Source organism: Nomascus leucogenys, chromosome X (genome assembly GCF_006542625.1).
Source record: "Nomascus leucogenys isolate Asia chromosome X, Asia_NLE_v1, whole genome shotgun sequence".
In the NCBI taxonomy this organism is placed as follows: domain Eukaryota; kingdom Metazoa; phylum Chordata; class Mammalia; order Primates; family Hylobatidae; genus Nomascus; species Nomascus leucogenys.
The window spans coordinates 89,378,362-89,394,136 of NC_044406.1; the positions used below are offsets into that span (position 1 = coordinate 89,378,362).

General features: G+C 42.3%; 1 protein-coding gene across 1 annotated transcript in view; it reads left to right on the top strand.

Annotated features, from left to right (window-relative positions):
* Positions 1 to 15,775, top strand: part of LOC100598965 (nuclear RNA export factor 2) — a 38,364-nt gene that overhangs the window by 2,296 nt on the left and 20,293 nt on the right. The gene's annotated exons all lie outside the window — the stretch shown is intronic.

The following is a 15,775-nucleotide window of genomic DNA, read 5'->3' on the forward strand; positions in this document are numbered from 1 at the left end:
CTAAAGTGATGGGATTACAGGCGTGAGCCACTGCACCCAACCCAAAGACTGCATTCTATGATCATCTCTACCTCTTTAAATTACACATATTTTAGAGGTCCTTCCCTATAGTCCCTGCTCTTATTATCTGGGACACCTTTTTGGCATTTCTTTAGACTTAGTCTGGGCTCAGTCATTTTAACTGTAGTTTCAGACCAACTTTAAGCCCCTTGCCTCTTCCTTTCTCTGTGTCTCTTGCAGTTTTTCTTGGTCTGTCTTTGCTTGCCACAAAGCCTAGTGATGAGAGCATGACAGATCTTGTGCTGGGATTTCATGCCTTTTCTCCTTCTACTCACTACTAAAGATTTGGCATTATCTGTTTCTAAGTAATGATGAGGATGTGGCTTCTGTATAGATTTGCATCTTCCTTTCTGATTGGTTTGTATCCTTTTGACACAAACCATTGGGAGGCAGGTGCCTGGGTGGTCGACATTGCCTTCTGCTGACTTACAGCTGATTTCAAATGGCATTTTATCTTATCTAAATATATATGTGTGTGTATACACACACAGACAGACACACACACACACACAAACACAGACATTTATACACACATACAAGTCTATTTCTATTCCATGTCTATAGTAGAGGTCTCCTGAAGTGGTTGTTTGATTCACCATATATTTGTTCAATACATATTTCATTTATTGCTGTCTTTGGTGGCAGGCAAGAGACTGTGAAAATCTTCTCAGGATTTGTTAATGTTCCTCACCCTAAAGCAGGTTCATGTCGATGGACCAAAAGGTGCTAGCCACACTGCTAGAGCTCGCTGCATGGAGTCTGCTGAGTGATGAGCCTGCAGCTATCCATGCTCTTGAGGAGCTCCCATGAGACCTCTTTGTTCCATTGTTCATCACTGCCTTCTTGGGTGGGCAGAAGATGAAACTAAAGGCCATGGTGAGGATTTGGCCCTCCCGTTGTCTCCATGTTGGACCGTTGAGTGTAAGGGAGTCACACTATGAAATCTTGGGAGCCACGGTTGATGGTCCACAGATCTTCCCTGCCCAGAGCTCTTCCCCTTGGTAACCCTATGTACACTAGAGACATAGTGAGTCATCAGGAGGGTATGCTGGAGCCTGAGGCAGGGGGTGGCCTAACAGTCTCCCAAAGGTAGTTGATGGTGAATGCTGAGGATCTCTGTGAGGGTGTTAGTCCAACACTTGGGGTCACCTTAAGGACTCTAATGTCTTACAGAGGTGATTATGGAATAGAGGTGATTGAGAATACTATTGATGGATTTACCTACTGGGTATGATTACATAGAAGAACAACATGGACACCAGACTGGGGAGGATTGGAGGAGAAGGAAGGATGGGAAAAACAATAAAAGATGTTGAGTTTGTATGGAAAAATATTTGTTGGTAGATTGTTTACAGAGTGAAGAGCAAAGATAAAGGGTTTGCCCCTCCTTCCCCTCATTGATGTTGCTGGGTTATATTAAAATCAGCCACCTTTCATATTCTGTCTCTTCCTCTTCCTGCAGACGGCCAAAACGGAGGGTCCTGGATTTAAAGCAGGACCCACACAGCAGAGCCACGTGCTCTGAGATCAGGAGCACATTCCCATTTTGTTTTCAGTCTTGTGTTTACTCTCAGCACTCTATCCTGAAAATAGAAGAAGCCAAGCGAAGTGTTAGGTGCCTAGAAATTGTACATTTAGAGTCTGAGTCTCGGCCCATCCAGGGAACGCATGGGATTGTTAGTGGACATTTCCTTTGATGGTACCTTGAGAACAAGGCAACTCTTTTCCTTCCTTTCGAGTAAAGTTGAGCAGAGCCTTGGGTCCTTGCATCTCTGCTGCAGAGATTTGCAAATTCATCAAGTGTCTGCCCACAAAAGCGTCCTGTAGTTTCTGGATCTGGGATGCATTGATCACCTGGAAGTAGGTCAGGCTTATTTGAGTGAAGTCAGCACCCTTTTGGCACAGGTGATCCACCAGGACAGACTTAGTCTATCTAAAATCCTTTTAAAATCCTGTGAGGGGAGAAACTTCTTAACTTTTCTCCCTCATCATGAGCAGATGAACAACCTCCAGGAACTCAGCCTGTCTTGCTTCTGCCTCACAGATCAGGTGGACAAAATTTCCAGGTGAGAGGTTGGGGAGGGACCTGGGTTCCCTGAATGCCCCATTATGAACAAAGGAGTGCGACTATTCTTAGATATTCTTAAACACTTTGTAACCTATTTCTCCTCCCACACCAGCACGGCAATGCTGGGTGTTTTAAACTGGCCAAGCTAGAGAGTGTGGTCCCTCACGTTGAGGAGAAAGACAGGATTAGAAAAGTCAGCTGTGTCCGGTCAGTCAGTCAGTCAATCAACCATGTGCAGACACTAAGATAAGTCTGTTGACATATTGGCGAAAAAGACAACAGTCCTTCTTTTACTGGAGTGTGTAGCCTTCTAGAGAGGAAGGGGAGGCATTCAGTCGGAGAAATAACTGACGCTGTAGCACTGATGCACATCCCCATGGGCTGGTCACAATAGGTAATACCGCCAGATCGTTTTGTTCCTGTAGTTTCCCCGAGGCTTAGGACCCGAATGGAGAACTTGTCATTTGGAAATTCGTCAAAGGGAATTCTCAGTCGGCTGCTTTCCCAGACCCATCCGCATCAAATAACTGAACTAGATACACTGCTAATTATACTGTAGGCACTCCGTTAAATTCTTTTTCCCTTAATCTGTCCCACAACCCTCTATAATAATTGCTACTGTGCACATTAAAAAAACTGTATCTCAGTGTGGAAAAGTAACTTTCTTAGGGTCACAAATCTATTAAGTCTGACTCTAAAGTCCACAGTGTTAACTGCTGTTGCAATGGATATACAGATTACTTTATTCTAGAGTCGTAAGTATCTATAATTCAGGACTGCTAGCTCTAATCCAACCGTCATTCTTCAGAAATTCCTGCCTTTTTTCTCGCTGCAGAGCCCTGCCATCTCATTTGTATACACTGTATGTGTCTTTCTGTGGACTTTCTACCAGAGACATCACTGTCCTATCCCAGAGCTCTGAGGTTAGCCACCTAAGACTGTTGAGTCTGAGTAACAATCAGATATCCTGGGAAGTTTCTGAGCCATTCCAGGCTCTGCTGGAGACGGTGTCAGGGACCCTGCAGCATCTGGAGCTAGACAACTGTCTGATAACTGACTCTACTTTCTCTGTTGTCATCCCAGCCCTGAGCCACTGTTCCCACCTCTGTGTCCCTAGCTTTGTCTTCAACCCCATTACAATGCCTGTGCTCACGAGTCTTCCGCAGCACTTAACAGCGTTGATGGAGCTGAAGCATGTGATTTATCCTGTCCCTGTCCATTGCTATGAACAATGGCATTCACATGGCAGTTTGGACAGACAAGCTTGCTAAAGTGCAGGCCCCATTGAAGGTGATGCTGCAGGCAGTACCACAGAACGACATGAACTAGACCACCCATTCTGAGAGATTTTCACAGGACAAGGAGTTCTTTCATCACTGATGTGTGGCCACTAAAACACTGAGTGTTCTTGCCTGAAGCCCAATTTGTAAAGACACATAATGTACAATTCTGCTATTCCAGGAAACTGGTGTTAGGAAGATTGGATATATAACCGACCTCTATAAAAGAAAAACTCTAAGAAGGAAACAGCAGACTTTACGAAGTCCTGTGGGTCTCTTGCCCATTGTCCTCTACATCCTCCTTCTTGTTACTGACCACAGTGTTGGGTACGTGACATGGGCTGACCCAGTCATGGCACACCATTTCCCTGTCCACACTAATCGGTTCACTTATGGGTACTTGACGCAAGTCAGGACAGTTGAAACCTTTCCCGGATGTTTTTCTGGAGTAGGTGCTGGTTACTGAAGCCAATAATGTTACTCACTGAGGTCCTTTAATCTTCTTGTATTTATGATTGCCTTAGGTTGCTTATGACAAACCATTGGCAATTAAAATGAAAAACAACAACAACAAGAAACAAACTATCCCCACTACCTACTGGTGTCTTTATCAGTATATTGCTATCTCCTTTCCTAGGTCTCAGAAGCCTGGGGTTCAGTTTGCCCTTATTTCGCACAGATTCACCAAAGATCTGTTATTAGCTAGGTACTGTTCCTGGTGCTAAGAATGAATAGGCAAACAAGACCCTACACCAAGTCACTCACAGTACAGATCTTCGTATGATTTGTCTGTTTCCCCGCTCTTTTCTTAGGGGATTTGGGAAAGTTATTTTACCCATCTATATCCCAGATTTTTTTTTTTTTTTTTGCTTTGCCCCTTGCATACTCTGCTCAATCCACATTGGCCTCTTTATGCTGTTGGATAGCTCATCAAGACTCAGGCCGTAGCTTAGATGTTACATCCTCCGAGAGGTTTTTCTCTTACTTCCCTCTCCTTACTTACCCCACTTCTCTCCCATTACTTCCCTTACTTCACCATGCTGTTTTTAAATGTACCATGTACATTTCCTTCGTGGTACACATCATTCCATATGTATTTGCTCCCTCTGCTCTTCCCTTAGAGTTGCACTATTCAGTAGAGTAAACACTAGCCACATGTGGCTACTGAGCATTAGAAATTTGGCTACTCCAAAATGTGATGTACGATAACTGTAACACGCACACGGTATATTCAAGACTTAGTGAGAAACAAAAAATGTAGAATACCTAATGAATAACTTATTTGTATTGTTTACGTGTTGAAATGATAAGATACTGCAGGTCAAAGACATAGTAAAAAAAGAAGACAGAGTAGTAATGTGTTTATATTGTTCAACATGTTGAAATGATAGCACTGAGGCAAAGACAGTCACTCTCAGCATTCCTATTGAATACCTCCTTGGAAGACCCAACCGGTACAATAAAGCAAAGGAAAGCACTAAAAGGCACACAGATTGGATATGAAGTCATGAAAAAGTGTCCCTATTTACTGACATGATGGCTATGTATAAAATTTCTAGGAATTTATGAAAAACCTCCTAGAACTAATGAGTGAGTGTACCTAGGTTGCCGTATACCAGGTCAATATTAAAAGTAGGTCAACTCTGTTTTTATATACAGTCTCCCTTTGCACAGTTCTGATATGCACTAAGGTCATTTACCGTGATTTAGTTAAATAACACTAGTCCCTTCACAGTATGGGTCAAATTTCAGTTACCATGGTAAACTAACTGTCAGTAACTACACAAAGACCAAACATTGCTGCTGGCTCTTCAGTCCACAAATCGCTACTGAAATAACAGATGAGAATCATGATCAGCGGCCAGTCATGTCACTTCTTTCAAATTCTGTTTGTGTCACTCCACGAATCACTATTTAAATAATAGATGAGCATCAGGATCCGTGACCAGTCATGTCACTTTTCTTTTAAAATCTAGTCATGTTTGGTCACCGAGTATCTATTATTTATTTCATGCATCAACAGCCAAGAATGAAGCTGAGTTTCCTCCTTGTCTCCCAGTGAACTACTCATATGACATTTTACCAAAGAACTGGATAGTTTAAAAAGGTAATTGGCCAACAAAGACAGAAACATGCAAACAAATGACAAGAAATAATGCTGGAAGTGGAAATTGCAAAACGGTTTTGATGGAAAGGATTAAGATATCCCAGTGAAAGTGACACTTGCAAAAAACTTTACACTACAGGATTCCTTGGAGATATTCATGACATAGAAAGAACAAAGAATAAAGTCATGGAAGCTGATCAACACTCAAAACTGAGAAACAAAATTTGCCAAGTCACGGGAAAAAATGTCTACTCCATATCACAATTAATAAGATGAGAAGAAGGCAAGAACTGTTCATACTACTCGTTTTTTTTCCATGAGAAATTCTGGATTTAGTTTTATCTGGAATGTCACCAACTTCTCTGGCATAATATATGGTATAATTATTTTTAGAATGTGATTACTTTATTAATATTTGAAGACATTTTTATGTTTTGAGCACTTTTCTGAAACAATAGCTTCTGTTTTAGTGAATAGCAGTGGACAAGGCCAGAATTGATGTTTTTCTGTAACATTAAGCTAGTCTTGGTAGAAGCAGTTAGATAAATTCAAGTCCCTTGACTCCAGTCACAGGACTTTCTCTAAACTACTGTGACTTTGTAAAATATTCTTAATTTGAATTTTCGTATTCATCCAATAGTTATTTACATTGATCTTAAGTAAAATTTTATGTGGCGGCCAGGCGCGGTGGCTCACGCCTGTAATCCCAGCACTTTGGAAAGCTGAGGCAGGCAGATCACTTGAGATCAGGAGTTCGAGACCACCCTGGCTAACATGGTGAAACCCCATCTCTACTAAAAAACAAAACAAAACAAAACAAAAAACAAATTAGTCAGTTGTGGTGGCAGGCACCTGTAGTCCCAGCTACTCAGGAGGCTGAGGCAGGACAATTGCTTGAAACCCGGTAGGCGGAGGTTGCAGTGAGCCGAGATCATGCCATTGCACCCCAGCCTGGACAACAGAGTGAGACTCTGTCTCAAAAAAAACAAAATTGTACGTGGCTAGCTATTGTTAATTTCACTTTCACTGACATTTCTACTGTCACTTCACAGTGCTTTAAAAATAGGCAGGCCAGCATTCAGATTCAGGAAATACAGAGAACACCACAAAGATACTCCTCGAGAAGAGCAACTCCAGGACACATAATTGTCAGATTCACCAAAGTTGAAATGAAGGAAAAAATGTTAAGGGCAGCCAGAGAGAAAGGTCGGGCTACCCACAAAGGGAAGCCCATCAGACTAACAGCTGATCTCTCGGCAGAAACTCTACAAGCCAGAAGAGAGTGGGGGCCAATATTCAACATTCTTAAAGAAAAGAATTTTCAACCCAGAATGTCATATCCAGCCAAACTAAGCTTCATAAGTGAAGGAGAAATAAAATACTTTACAGACAAGCAAATGCTGAGAGATTTTGTCACCACCAGGCCTGCCCTAAAAGAGCTCCTGAAGGAAGCACTAAACATGGAAAGGAACAACCGCTATCAGCCACTGCAAAAACATGCCAAAGTGTAAAGGCCATTGAGGCTGGGAAGAAACTGCATCAACTAACGAGCAAAATAACCAGCTAACATCATAATGACAGGATCAGATTCACACATAACAATATGAACCTTAAATGTAAATGGGCTAAATGCTCCAATTAAAAGACACAGACTGGCAAATTGGATAAAGAGTCAAGACCCATCAGTGTGCTGTATTCAGGAAACCCATCTCACGTGCAGAGACACACATAGGCTCAGAATAAAGGGATGGAGGAAGATCTACCAAGCAAATGGAAAACAAAAAAAGGCAGGGGTTGCAATCCTTGTCTCTGATAAAACAGACTTTAAACCAACAAAGATCAGAAGAGACAGAGAAGGCCATTACATGATGGTAAAGGGATCAATTCAACAAGAAGAGCTAACTATCCTAAATATATATGCACCCAATGCAGGAGCACCCAGATTCATAAAGCAAGTCCTTAGAGACCTACAAAGAGACTTAGACTCACACACAATAATAATGGGAGACCTTAACACCCCACTGTCAACATTAGACAGATCAACGAGACAGAATGTTAACAAGGATATCCAGGAATTGAACTCAGCTCTACACCAAGTGGACCTAATAGACATCTACAGAACTCTCCACCCCAAGTCAACAGAATATACATTCTTTTCAGCACCACACCACACCTATTCCAAAATTGACCACACAGTTGGAAGTAAAGCACTCCTCAGCAAATGTAAAAAAGAACAGAAATTATAACAAACTGTCTCTCAGACCACAGTGCAATCAAACTAGAACTCAGGATTAAGAAACTCACTCAAAACCGCTCAACTACATGGAAACTGAACAACCTGCTCCTGAATGACTCCTGGGTACATAACGCAATGGAGGCAGAAATAAAGATGTTCTTTGAAACCAACGAGAACAAAGACACAGCATACCGGAATCTCTGGGACACATTCAAAGCAGTGTGTAGAGGGAAATTTATAGCACTAAATGCCCACAAGAGAAAGCAGGAAAGATCTAAAATTGACACCCTAACATCACAATTAAAAGAACTAGAGAAGCAAGAGCAGTCACATTCAAAAGCTAGCAGAAGGCAAGAAAGAACTAAGATCAGAGCAGAACTGAAGGAGATAGAGACACAAAAAAAAACCCTTCAAAAAATCAATGAATACAGGAGCTGGTTTTTTGTAAAGATCAACAAAATTGATAGACCGCTAGCAAGACTAATAAAGAAGAAAAGAGAGAAGAATCAAATAGACGCAATAAAAAATGGTAAAGGGGATATCACCACCGATCCCACAGAAATACAAACTACCATCAGAGAATACTATAAACACCTCTACGCAAATAAACTAGAAAATCTAGAAGAAATGGATAAATTCCTCGACACATACACTCTCCCAAGACTAAACCAGGAACAAGTTGAATCTCTGAAGAGACCAATAACAGGCTCTGAAATTGAGGCAATAATTAATAGCTTACCAACCAAAAAAAGTCCAGGACCAGACGCATTCATAGCCGAATTCTACCAGAGGTACAAGGAGGAGCTGGTACCATTCCTTCTGAAACTATTCCAATCAATGGAAAAAGAGGGAATCCTCCCTAACTCATTTTATGAGGCCGGCATCATCCTGATACCAAAGCCTGGCAGAGACACAACAAAAAAAGAGAATTTTAGACCAATATCCGTGATGAACATTGATTCAAAAATCCTCAATAAAATACTGGCAAACCGAATCCAGCAGCACATCAAAAAGCTTATCCACCATGATCAAGTGGGCTTCATCCCTGGGATGCAAGGCTGGTTCAACATACCCAAATCAATAAACGTAATCCAGCCTATAAACAGAACCAACGACAAAAACCGTATGATTATCTCCATAGACGCAGAAAAGGCCTTTGACAAAATTCAACAACCCTTCAGGCTAAAAACTCTCAATAAAGTAGGTATTGATGGGACGTATCTCAAAATAATCAGAGCTATCTATGACAAACCCACAGCCAATATCATACTGAATGGGCAAAAACTGGAGGCATTCCCTTTGAAAACTGGCACAAGACAGGGATGCCCTCTCTCACCACTCCTATTCAACATAGTGTTGGAAGTTCTGGCCAGGGCAATCAGGCAGGAGAAGGAAATAAAGGGTATTCAATTAGGAAAAGAGGAAGTCAAATTGTCCCTGTTTGCAGGTGACATGGTTGTATATCTAGAAAACCCCATCATCTCAGCCCAAAATCTCCTTAAGCTGATAAGCAACTGCAGCAAAGTCTCAGGATACAAAATCAATGTGCAAAAATCACAAGCATTCCTACACACCAATAACAGACAAACAGAGAGCCAAATCATGAGTGAACTCCCATTCACAATTGTATCAAAGAGTATAAAATACCTAGGTATCCAATTTACAAGGGATGTGAAGGACCTCTTCAAGGAGAACGACAAACCACTGCTCAATGAAATAAAAGAGGATACAAACAAATGGAAGAACATTCCATGCTCATGGGTAGGAGGAATCAATATCGTGAAAATGACCATACTGCCCAAGGTGATTTATAGATTCAATGCCATCCCCATCAAGCTACCAATGACTTTCTTCACAGAATTGGAAAAAACTACTGTAAAGTTCACATGGAACCAAGAAAGAGCCCGCATTGCCAAGTCAATCCTAAGCCAAAAAAAAAAAAAAAAAAAAAGCTGGAGGCATCACGCTACCGGACTTCAAACTATACTGCAAGGCTACAGTAACCAAAACAGCATGGTACTGGTACCAAAACAGAGATATAGACCAACGGAACAGAACAGAGCCCTGAGAAATAATGCCCCATATCTACAACTATCTGATCTTTGACGAACCTGACAAAAACAAGAAATGGGTAAAGGATTCCCTATTTTGGAAATGGTGCTGGGAAAACTGGCTAGCCTTATGCAGAAAGCTGAAACTGGATCCCTTCCTTACACTTCCTTACCTTTCCCACCACTGCACTCCAGCCTGGGCAACAGAGCGAGACTCCGTCTCAAAGAGAGAAAAAAGAAGAGAGTCAGACTCCTATAATGTACCAAAATTAAAGAACAACCTTTTCCTCTAATGCACACATTTATTCACGCTTTGAAAAGAGTATGTTTCCATAACAATACCAAATATGCATATGAAAAGAAAATTAAAAATAAGATAATCACCCAATCTGCGAATATGCATATTTGAAAATTAATTATCAATATATAAATGGAAGCTCTTAATGAAGACGTTGTAGTATCACATAGACAAGATGTGTAATGTGTTTTTGCTCATGTTTTGCCTTAGTCTGCATCTACACTGTCAAATGAGCTTAATCGTGTTCACTGGTTCATTATTCTCTAACTCCTTGATTGACTTAGCCAACTGAGCAATCCAGCCAGTGAGTCATTCTATAACTGTTGATAAACTACGTGATGTTTTAAATCCAAGGATTGAAAGAAAACAGAAACATTATATATCTTGCATTTTTTCACAGGATCTAATCACTGATAATGATTTATCAGTGATAAGCTGATCACAAGAAACAAGGTATAAATGTTGCATACACTAAAAAGAAAACAATGCGGCTGACTATGTTTTAAAAATTATCTGACAATATTTTCCAACAGAGTATTTAGAACTATTTCTTGAATTGCAAAATATAGTTGCCTTGAGCAGATAACAAGAAGCAATCTGGGAAATTTAAAATTCTCTACTTTTAATACATTAGAAATCTTTGAATCATAATTGCTCATTGTTTTAAATGGTCTTCACAGTGGAGGGGGTTTGCACATTGGACCAGAGAGCTGCATCTTCACGAATGGCACTGCTCTTGAGTAAACACCCTCTATGGAATCCCTACCTTTTCACTCCTCTTCATCCTTTGCCTGAAGGAAGTTTTCATTGTAGATATAATTTTGTATTTGTATGTCGTGGTAGTCCTGAAAGAGTGAGCCTATTACCTAGAGCTGTTGAATTTTACCTTGCATTGAGGGGTTGGCATATTGAGCAATTTGCCAGGGAGCACTATCTGCAACTGCTTCTCTTTTTTTCCTATTGCTTGGCACTGACATAAAGTTACTTCTAGCTACGTTAATGAATTTCACAAAGGAACACAGAAAAATAGGTCTTGAATGTAATGCCCGTAATGATAGAGTCCCATCTTATGCTTTCCCTTTTATGCTGTTGCTAGGTCAGTCATTTTTACTTTCTGAAAGTTAATTTACAGAGGACACCTAGTTCAGGTGTATGTATCTGTTCATACCAAAAGCATTAGAGTATTTATGTTTAATTTAACAACGTCACAACCGTTCTGATACTTAGGGGAGTTCTGAGTAAGTTCTAGAAAGGGGAGTTCCAGTACTCCCCTTTCTCTCTTTTCTGTGTTAGGTAAAGCCACTCCTCCTAAAGCCACTAGCGTGGATCCCCAAAATGTCCACCACAGAACGAGAAGGTAAAAGAAGGAGAAGTTGTTCCCGTTAAATCCTGCCATATCACATGCAAGAGAAATGGCTTATCAACCTGCCTCACCCCAGTAAACACAGCGCCTAATAAATTCAGTGCCTAAACTGGACCCCGGACATACGAATCTTTGTCCACGGAGTTACCTTCCCCCACTGTTTGTGTATATTAGAGCACCGACAGACTTCCATTGGTGTAACTTAAAAAAAAAAAAAAAATCCTAACAAAGTCCCGATAATCGTCTCAGAGAAAGAGTGAATGATATGAGTATCAGGTCTGACAGGAGCAAACTATGACTTAAAGTAAGAGTTATAATTAGGATTTCTCTTTTGGTGAAAGAATTTGACCGTCATCAATACCGTGTAAGTTCCACTTGAGCACAGGTGGGCTAGATAAAATTCTGCTGTGCCTTTTACTGGTGATCTGTTCATCTGTATGTAATGACAGAAACTGGGGCCAGGGCAGATACCAGGTCTTGAAGCAGGCTTCCATCCAGTGACTTTGTATAGATACTTCCTAAATCCAACTTGGAATTTCATAATAGGCTGTTTCATAAATATGTAGCCCCATTTTATATCCTCTATTTACATGTGTCCCATAAATAATTCTCCAGAATTATCTGAGACCCACTGATTGGCACTTCCTAGTTTTCATTCCAAATATCATGACTTCAGTCTACGGCCATACCACCCTGAACGCGCCCGATATCGTCCAAATATCATGACTTCCTTTGATAACCTTAGAGCCACAAACACAGCCTGTTGTCCTCACTAGTATATTCGACTTTAACTGTGGTGGAAAATTTGTTCTGTTGAGTTTTCTTCTGCTTATTTATGTAGCCAGGCCACAGTGCGGGAACCTAGCAAAGTAATCCCAACGCTTGTATAGCATTGTTTGCCTCTGCAAGCAAACCAGAAAGACTCCACTCCACCAGATTTATTTTGGACATGCAGATGAAGCTGCAGTTTCCCACACAAACCAGCAAAACAGGTGGTCGTGGAATTGCAATTAACAACAACTGCAATGTGTACTCTCCTTCTCTTTTCTCTATCCTTTCTGGGGAGACACAGGCAGAATAAAAATACAGTAAAATCTAATTATAATTCAGATTCCACTCATACGAAATTGTTGCAGGTCAGGCCAGAGCCAGGTATGATGTTTTAAAAGTGCTAATCTTTCCCTTTTCAGTAATTTTTTTAAAGAAGGAAATGTTTTCAGCTAACCTCAAACATTTTATACTGACTTTCATATACACATATTTTATATATTAATGGTAGGTTTTTATGTATACATTTAAATGAATCTCCTGAGGTCCTTAATTAGATTCGGCATTGACTGGTGCTAATTACTGACAGTACTTGAAATTTCTTAGTTGGTATTTCAAAGAGAACATCCAAGACCTCAACTCTTCAGTAACTGGGTCTGGCTTCCAGTTTGTGTGAATTAATAAGGCTGAGCTAAAATTAATTTCCTTTGGAAAACCCAGGGGTGGTCAGAACAGTCTAGCACCATACTGCCTGGGGGAGACAGCTGGTTTGCCACCTGCAATGTCTGTGACCTCTTAGGCAAGTGATTTAACGCCTCTGTGCTTCAATTTCCTCGTCTGTAAAATTCTGTTATACTGCCTACTCCATAGAGTTAGCACTCTTAAATGCGTTAACCTTTCGGAGTGTGTGGCACATACTAATCACTATACACATTTTCTTTTTCAAATGAACAACTAAAATTCATTAGGTTTGCCCTAATTTTCTTTGGCCCTGTATGAAATTAAGTAAACAGTGCTTACCTGTATGGACTGCTTAGGCTTTTGCAGTAGTGTCTACGATTATGGTTTTAGCGAGGACCTTTTTCATTGTGAAGTATTAAATTTCACGTGTTGTTAGAAATGAAACACATAAAATATATTAAAGAGGGATGGGGGTCCGGGAGCGGTGGCTCACGCTGTAATCCCAGCACTTTGGGAGGCCAAGGCGGGCAGATCACCTGAGGTCAGGAGTTCAAGACCAGCCTGGCCAACGTGGTGAAACCCCGTCTCTACTAAAAAAATACAAAAATTAGCTGGGCGTGGTGGTGGGCACCTGCAATCCCAGCTACTTGGGAGGCTGAGGCAGGAGAATCGCTTGAACCGGGAGGTGGAGGTTGCAGTGAGCCGAGATCATGCCATTGCACTCCAGCCTGGGCAACAAGAGCAAAGCTCCGTCTCAAAAAAAAAAAAAAAAAAAAAAAGTGAGATGAGGGTAGCAAAAGCTGAAGTTTGTGTGCTGTGGAAGGTTATCTGGAGGTACCACCATCTCAGCAATATGGGCAATCTCAGAGCTCCAGGTCTCATGAACAGAACGGTCTCCTGAAACATGCAGATCAGGAGAACTCTACAGTGGTTGGATTCTACTGTCAGGAAGTTGACCCAAGCTCACCCACCTATCCTGGGTACTTGAGCCTTGCAGGATCCTAAGGCTGCAAGCCACGTGGATGCCACCATCATGTGAACACTACAATTATGAGCCCTACTGATAGGGCCCTACTGGTCATATCAGCACCAAGGGCTCTAAAACTTTGAGGTCATGTGGCCTCTCTTGTCATGTTGCTCCTATGGTCATGTGATGGGCCCAGCTCTTCCAGTCACTACAGTGTGGTGGACTCCTGAACCCTGTTGCTCACATGGATTCTTCCCTCACCTGGCCATCACTGGCTACCAGCATGTGGAAGTCTCGGCCCTCGAAGTCATATAGATGACCTACTGTTTAGGGTCATGGGGATGCTATGGTCATGTACACTGATCCCACCCACCCCTCCCCATGGCCACAGTGTCAGGCTCATTCCTCTCTGTCACGTGAAGATTGTGAGCTGCCGAACTCTGCAGATGCGTGTGTGGGCAGCCAAGTGGCTCCCATCATCTCGTGGCAGGCAAAGCCTTTGCGGTCCTGTGAGCACCGCAGCTAACCAATGGCTGTCGTACATGTGGCTCTTATGCGAGATTCCGCACCCTCCCATTCACGTGAAGACTGAGTGCTCCGAATCCTGTCAGAGAGGTGCTTCCGGCTCCACACCCTGACTCAGGCGGAAGTTTTATTGGACTCTGGCTCAGATCTCAAGCCTTCCTGCAACTTCCATATCCTGCCGCGCTGGAAGGAAGTCTGGTACGAGTGGAACCAGCCGGTACTAGAAGTTTACTGAGAATTGGGCTTTAAGGCATGGCTGAGCAATCTCCAAACAGCAGAGGCTCTGAGGGGGTGGGGATGTGGGTCGGGGGGGTGAGGGATGGTGGGGGATGCGGGAGGGTCGGGGGGTGCGGGAGGGTCGGGGGGTATGAGGGGTTTGGGTGGAGGTAGTGGAGGACTTTCCTAATGTGGCCGAAGTTGTGAACACCTGGCAGAGAAACTGTGTGCGCACGCGCACGCACGCGCATATGTGTGTGTGCGTGTGTGTGCGCGTGTGCGTGTGTGTGCGCGCGCGCGCACGCGTGCACGCCCATGCGTCGATGTCTGCCATCCGCCTTGATCCTGGACTCACAGGAGCTGTTGTTGGTGGAGAGTGAAGTGAAGGAGGAGAAACCACTGGGGCAGAATGTGAGGCTAGGGGGATAGGGGTAGGGTTGGTAGTGGGGCGGCAGGGATTCATGAACTTGTAAGTCGTTTCTCAGGGGCAAGGCAGTGGAAGCCTGATGGGATCCCCCCCCCTTCCCGCCCCCACACTAAAAGCCCTACCCTTGCCTGTCACTCTGTCTGATACACCGTCTGTGCCAGGTGATTCTGTCCTCTGCCCCTCCTCAGACCATGTTGTTATTAAGGACACTGGAGACTGCCTAGATCCCAGTTTGTATCGACGATTCCAGACCCAATCTTAATTTCTGTCTCCTATTTGATTATGTAAAGATTCTCTTTGTTTCCATGATTTATTTTTCTACTAAACCTTCTAAACATGGGCTCAGTGGGGTGGGCGAAAGGGAGAGAGGGGAATCGGGAATTTTTTTAAAAAGAGAATTTGATATTTCAATAAAAGTGTCCAAGTCGTCATGATGTGAAGATTCAGAATTTACTTGTTATACTTTATTTGAACTTCATTGGCTTTAAAAAGTACATTTGGGAGTGGGTGACAATTTGTGTGTGTGTGTGTGTGTGTGTGTGCGCTTAGGATCTCTCAGTAGCTTATAGTAGTATAGCTTCACACTCTTTTGTTTCTGATTCTCCCCCCATCAACCCCTGATTTTCTAATGATTGCTTCTTAGATTCCTTCCTGAAAACTCTCCCCTTTTCTTCCTGTGGAAAAGTATAGTGAATGGATTTAAGGTACAATCGTGGGTGATAACATTT